Source organism: Berghia stephanieae, chromosome 5 (assembly GCF_034508935.2).
Source record: "Berghia stephanieae isolate SIO BIC M18660-M18661 chromosome 5, UCSD_Bste_1.3, whole genome shotgun sequence".
In the NCBI taxonomy this organism is placed as follows: Eukaryota; Metazoa; Mollusca; class Gastropoda; order Nudibranchia; family Aeolidiidae; genus Berghia; species Berghia stephanieae.
Window position 1 is genome coordinate 67,245,435 of NC_088364.1, and position 7,500 is coordinate 67,252,934.

General features: G+C 34.2%; 1 protein-coding gene across 1 annotated transcript in view; it reads right to left on the reverse strand.

Annotated features, from left to right (window-relative positions):
• Positions 1-1,658: 1,658 nt before the first annotated feature.
• Positions 1,659-7,500, reverse strand: part of LOC144973463 (tubulin polymerization-promoting protein family member 2-like) — a 21,212-nt gene continuing 15,370 nt past the window's right edge. Inside the window, exon 4 of the mRNA XM_078915934.1 lies at positions 1,659-7,500. This exon is cut by the window's right edge and continues 709 nt beyond it. The gene's annotated coding sequence lies outside the window, so the exon portion shown is untranslated.

Below are 7,500 nucleotides of genomic sequence, written 5' to 3' on the forward strand. Positions count from 1 at the left end.
CGGACCAACTCACAAAACCTTGAAAGTTTAGAATCAGATTGATATCATTTAGTGAGAAGTAATCACAAAAAAGGATGTCTAAAAACAAAAATAAAGACCTGAGTGACGTCAATTCTGTTCCTTCTTTAGGATATAAAGGCTATTTAAAAACATAAATTTACAGTTTAAGCCCATGTATTTTAAAACAATTCACCTTTACCTGTTATGTGGTGCAATATCCACTAAACCTGCTTGAAGCCCTTTACAAAGGGTCCCTGAGAGAATGTGAGTAAAGAGCCTTTCCAAGGACTCAAATATGCGCCGAGCGAGGCTCGTAATTAGGGCTTCTGATCCGAAAGCGAGTGTCATACCACAAGACCGCATTCCTAGAAAGAAAAACAAACTGGATGAATTTTCGTGGACTATTACATTTTTGAATTGGGAGGAAGTTGAAAGGGGTGGGGGGGGGGAGGGGGGGGGGGTTCGAGGAAGAGTAGAGGTTTGATTTGCACTCTCAACAGAAAAAAGGAAGAAAAATGCAGTCAATGTGATAAATCAAATTTATTATTAATATTATTTTTTTTTCCATTTCTTGACATAATCCGAAACAACGGCTGCCATTATTAATTTTGGCCTTTCGTTTTCTATTCATTTCTTGTAATTGATGTTTAGAAATACGAAAACAAGTAAGTAATATTTGACAAAACAGCTTGAGTTGCCAGGTATAGAAGGAACGAAATTTACGTCACTCAGATCTTTGTTATTCTTTGAGATCATCAGCATGCCCCTTCTTTTATATCATGTTGGACATATTGATGCTATGCATTTAGTTTTAAAAACTCACAACATCCGCCAGCCAGATAAAATGCACCAACACACAAAACTGTGTGTAACCTTGAACGTTTATAATCTGATTGATACAATTAAGTGAGAAGTAATCACCAAAATGGCTGTCTAAAAACATCAACAAAGAGCTGAGTGACGTCAATTCCGTTCCTTCTTTTGGATATAAAGGCTATTTAAAAACATAAATATGTTACATCATTTTTAAATTTTTTTTTTTTTTGATGATGCTGGTTTGTGTTAGCGATGGCGTTGATGGTGGTTAATGGTGATGGTCGTGTTTTCTAGTTGTGATGACGATGATGATAATGTTGATGTTGTGTTGATAAATAAATACCTGGAATTGGAAAAAATAGTAGTTTTCAGTGGGCAATAATACAATATACATTATAACTAACCTTAAAATGTGTGTTTAAATACATTAAATTAATGCTTTAAAATCCTTTATATATACTAGCGCTGTCAACAAAACTTCGTTATCAAGAAGTTTATTGAATTAAAGATCATTATATTACTGTCAATAAGGACCCAAAAATTCGTATTTCTACGAAATTTTCGTAGTAGTTGGCAGGTCCATGAAATACATTTCAAACTGCTGACATTAATCAAGAAACTACAATATACGATTGTTTCATTTCTTCGTATTTCTTAAACGAGTTATTGTTGTCATGCCAAATAACTCTACGAAATTGCGAGTGTGTTATTGCACGATAAAAGCATAACGGGTTTAATAAATACAAAGAAATGAAAGAAAACGTTTATCCACGTTCAAAGCATTATTCAACGATTACGTAACTACTGAAATGACAGGGTTTTCCAATAAGAGTTCTTTGTTGTTGATTTGTTGGTGTTATTGTTTTTGCTTTTTTGTTTGTTTGCTTGTTTGGTGGGTTTTTGGGTTTTTTGTATTTTTGTTTGTTTGATTGTTTTTTGTGTGTGTGTTTTTTTTTATTGGTCGTTTTTTTTTCTTCTTTGGTTGTTTTAATGACAATAATCAGACATATAAAGAGTTCAACATATATGAAATACAGGGATAACATCCATTCACTTTCAAAGATTTCAAAATGGCGGTCTACTTTGGTGTCCAAGAGTGCAAGGATAAACAAATACTACCATGAACCAGATATATCTAATGTTACAAGTTATGGATTGCGGGTTTTATAGAAATAAATGAAGTGTATGAAATAAACACACACACACACACACACTCATACACACACACTCACACACACACACACACATACACACACACACAAACACGCACACACAAACATGCACTGGCATTAAAATTCAATTGATCGTAAGTGATATTGAATCTTCAACGCAATGATTTCTTGATACAAGTGAATGCTATTTTGCTCTAAGTGCATGTACATATTTGCAGGTTCGATAACGGAATACAATTATAGACTTAATTTTTAACAGTGTTCTAGGTATTGGAAAATACTTTGTAAAAATAAAATCATAATATCTATCTAAACGCAATTATCAAAAATGAATATAACAGCTTAAAAAAATAAAAAATAAAAAAAGAACCAAACACGGAGCGTTTCGGGCTCAAAACCCTTCCACAGCTAATAACAAAGAAAACTCAATGAAAACATAAATACATCACTTAAAACTAGATTGACGACAGAGAAATATTTGCATAAAGGATGTGCCAGAAACTTCTTGCCTCAGTCTGGTTTTTAAGTGATTCATTTGTTTTTATTGTTTTTGTCATTAGCCGAGGTTGCGTTTTTGATCCGAAACGTTCCGCGTTTTGGTATTTCATGTTCTTTTTCGAAACTGTTATAATATTATTTTTTTTGTTCATTAATCTTTTACAGTCAAACACTCTACTGGCAGTTTAGTATTCACTTTGATCTGCTGTCATAATAACTTTTAAATCTCTTCGTAAGGCAATCTGCTTCACTCGCAACACAATACGGCTGTGTGGTCCAATGGCATAACACTCGCCTTAGGACTGGAATGTCCAGGGTTCGAGTTGATCAAATGAATACATTGAATATATTTTCGTACATCTCGTTGCTTGTGTTGTAGATTGTGTTCGATAGGTTAACATTATTTTGATTTATACTTTTTACTAATTTACCTATTTCTTGTACCCAGATAGGTCAACATAATTTTGTTTTTTAGTTTATCTCTTTTCTTTATTTTAAATATAACTTTGAAACTTCTTCCGTTCTCCCACTTTCGCTCTGTCTCTCTCTCTCTCTCTCTCTCTCTCTCTCTCTCTCTCTCTCTCTCTGTCTCTCTCTCTCTCACACACACACACACCTTCCCTTTCACTCACACACACACACACACACACACACACACACACACACTCATATACCTATACTATTTTAACTATAATGCCAATTTATTTCCTTTTCTTGTTTACCCGAAGAAGGTCGAAACGTCGTTTTCTTTGTTTTGTATCTTTAAAAAGAGCCATTTTTACTCCCCATATTTTACTGTATGCCTTTAGAGATCGTTATAATTGTATTCTTTCATAATAGTCCGTTCCCTTAATGGAAAAATTGTGCAAATCGTGTAACCAGCATGAAATTTTCACACAAAGTGCAGAATTTTATGAGGATTTCGAAAATAGGTGGCTCCAAGTTGAAATATAGCTGGAACCACGAGTTATTGCCCTTTAAAGGTGACAAAATACATTTTTTTCAACATTTTATTTTTTTTTCTCAAAAAATTACAGTTTTATAAATATTTTATAATGATGTGGTTATTTTGCTATTCCCTTGCGTACTTTGGACTCAGAAAATATTTTTCCATTTGAATTTTATTGAAATATATAAGAAAATACGAAATTCAATTGGGATTTTTCAGGAAATTAAAAAAAAATATATATCTCCTTCCTGGAAACTGTTTAAATGGTTTAGAATCTGACATATATTTGAAATGCCATGCATTTCAAAAACATTTTTTAATATTCACATCCTCTAAAATCAAGCAATATTGATTTGATTAAAAAAAAAACAATAATAGACAATTCAACCGCCAAAGCAAGTACCCCTTCTCCTCCCGACACACACGTACAATCACTCTCAAACTTAAGAGTACAATGTATCTCTATCATATAGCAAATAACACGTTTAAATTTATATATATATTGTACAATACATATTTATTCAATGAAGAATTGAACCATTTAAAACATTTTTTTTCTGTGTACATATTTAACAGCAGCATTATTATAGATTTACATCCCTTTTTAAAAATTACATTGTTGAAAACATACAATTGAAAAACCTGTTTAAAGTCAATCATTGTCTCTAGAACATTGACCATTGCAGGCACATAACAGAGTACATGGAAGAGATGCCTTAACACAATTGCATCTTTTGGAGCATCCCTTTGATGAACAGTTACATTTAATCAGATTTTGTGAGGCATGTGTAAGGTCAGTCAAAGTGGACCACTTTGGCATCCCATCTTCTTTCCAACCAAAATCTGATTTGGAAGGAAGACTAGGGTCTTTAGCAAGAGAGCGTTTCCATACATAACCAGCTTGGTAAACTGCTCGATTTAAATGCTGTTTGAGAGCTTCACGAGTTGGTGGCATATTGTCTGGAAGGCGTGACTTTTTTGTAAAAAGTTCACGCCGGCATTCATTGACAGCAGATAAGTTGGTTGCTCTGTCAAACAACAAACAGACAAATCTCTGGATGATGTTGAAATACTTGTCTCTTTATAGAACTGGCAAATTCTTTTACTAGTTTCAGCTGTAATATCTTTTACCCTAGCATAGGAAATTGATAAACCCAGAGCAGACAGTTTATCAATAAGACCTTTCTTTCTGGTTTTGGCAAAAACCATGACTCCTAAATAAACGGGGATTGGGGTTTCCTTGGACAACTGTTTTCTAGTGCTACCTGAATTTTGCGGGCTTTTGTTGTTGTGGTTCAACATGATAAGCTGTGAAATTGTCATGGTATGTCGATTCTGATGACCTAAACTTAGCGAACACTGACCACTGACCACTTCAAATGCCATTCACAATTTTCACTAATTTGTGTGGTACACTATTGACAATGCTATCATGATCTATATTGAGGGGTGATATGAATGTATGATTTCTTATTTCTGCTCTTATAATATCAACTGCTTTTTGTATTGCAAGATCATCATTTGAATCTAAATCGGAAATAGCTGCTTGTGAAATAATTTTCCCTCTTTGAAAGTAAGCAAGACTTCCCGCCCATCCCTGTATTCCATTAAAGAAGGAACTCTCGATAGTAAATTTTCTTTGAATCTAGTTTTATGTACATATACATCCGACAAATTTATGGCATTTAATTTTGACAAAAGTAAATTGTGAGATCATTCAGCTTAAACACATTTGTGTCTGTGCGAGCTTGTTGTTGATCAATAAAATTGACAATATCCTGTTTGCATTCTGCAATGTGTGTTTTGTATTTGTTGTCTGAAGTATTTTTACATCTAAAATCGTCTGCTCTTCTGTGGAACAGTATAAGGCAAGGCTTATGATACTTTGCTTCCATCGCAATAAGATCACCCTCCGCAAATACTCTAAGAATACTTGTATCTGAAAGAAGGACAGCTTCCCAGTAGACTTTTTGTGAAAGAGCAGGAGTCCGGACCTCAGTCAATTCCCCTTCACAACCCTTACAAAACAAGTAGTGTTTGCTTACATGTGATGTGTTTAATGTGCCTCTTGTATCAGGACTTGCAACTGCTTCACTATTACATTGATTTATCTTCTTTGCAAGCCTTTTGAGTTTTGATTTATGAAACCTGTGTCTGCAATTCTTATGGTAAAGTCCATCATTGTCTCTCAAAAAACTAGCAAGACATTTCACAGGTTGGTTAATATTGAATTTCAATGCTATTGGCAATCTACCTGAGTCATAAAAAAGTTTGATATCCTCAGAAATGGCAACATAAGTGTCTTCAATACAATTTAACTTGGTTGCTTTTTTAGGGTTTGTGAGAGGAGAATTTTCAATGGTTTCTTGACAAAACAGGCACTTCGACCAGTCAATTTCAGGGGAAGCTTGATCGAGTCTTGGAACTTTGTTCAGATTTTTACAGTCGACAATGGATGTCTGCCGCTTCTTTCCTCCTGCCATATTAGCGCATTCTAGGAAGGAAAGAAAAATAAATCAAAACCCCATGACATACTCAAGAGACAATATTTAAAGTTATTTCCTACAAAGTGTGAATTACGTAGTTTCTCAAGTTACAGAAAATGTTACCATCTTAAGGCGATATAGGGTAGCTTGAGAGATGACAGAATGAACAAGTTTGTGTGCGTGCGAGTGTGTGTGTGTGTGTGTGTATGCGTGTTAGTGTGTATTAATTTGTGTGTGTGTTTGCGTGAGAAAGGTTAAACACATATTAGTTGACGGGGCTTGGATAGCTCAGTGGTAAGATTCTCTGCAAAACAACAATAAAACAACATCAACACACACACAACGAACACATACTTCCAAATACCTGTTTGAATGGAACTTTAGTCCTTGCAATCTTGACCATTCAACAAATCAAACTAGCATTCCCATTTGACGAGGTCCCCAGGCATGATGCTTTTAAGGAAACATAGGACTGTGAGGCTGGCAAGTAGAAATATAACAAACAAGTCAATACATTGTTTAAAAAAACCAAACCTGAACATGCAAAAGGTAAAGCAATGTGTGTGAATATTAGCGTGTATTGGTAGAATTGTGTGTGGAGATGTTCTTTTTTTGATCAACTGAGTTAATAATAAATTAGTTATGTTTTTTTCTTTCTCGGTCAGCAGTAATGATAAACACCGTTATTCTATCATCAATCATCGACAGGCTAATCTATATCTAATCGAATCTAAAAGGGTCTAAATTTAGTACTGACATAGCACATGTAACTTATATTATACTAAGATAGAAAAATATGTTCAGATCCAAGCATGGGCCATAATCTTACTCTATCTTTTGCATCCTGGGGGCTTATGATATGACTGTGACTCAGCTTTGATCTTACCCAATTCTTTTTTCACAACTCAATTCTTTTGTCATACATTGCGCAATACTTATCGCACTAGCATGCGCATAAAGTAAAATAACATCACGATGATATGACATTTATAATAGATGAAAAAGATTGTTCCTTACCTTTTCAATGAATATCGATTGCACAAAATAAAATTGTAGTTTGTTGACATCGTTCAAAAGACAAAACTCATTCTCTCAGTTATTTTTTAGACAACACATGATGCCATTGTCGGTAGATGGAGCTGTCGTTATCTCGAAGGGAGAGGCGGTGACAGATGACAAAACCGCATTTCGATTTAGCATTATTGTACTGTACACAATGGTTGAAAGAAACCTCTTTAACTGCTTTAAATATTTTTTTTAGTCTCTTGTTGTTGTTTTTTTCGTTTACAGGCGCTAAGACATCCTAGTACATACTTAGTAAAGGATAGGTCGACCTAATGACTCATAGTTTTGTTGCACGGGCAAAAAAGGACAATTTTTATTGGGGTTTTTTCTGCGGTCAGAAGACCAAAAAAATGTTTTAAAATAATTAAAAGCTATATTTTTGGTAAATAATAATGGAAAACATTAAAACAAACATATGTCCACGATCAAAAACACATCAAGATGTTCTTAATGGGTGAGAATGTTTTTTTAAAAATATTTTTGTCATCGAGCGCCAAAACGTCACAAAGTGCGC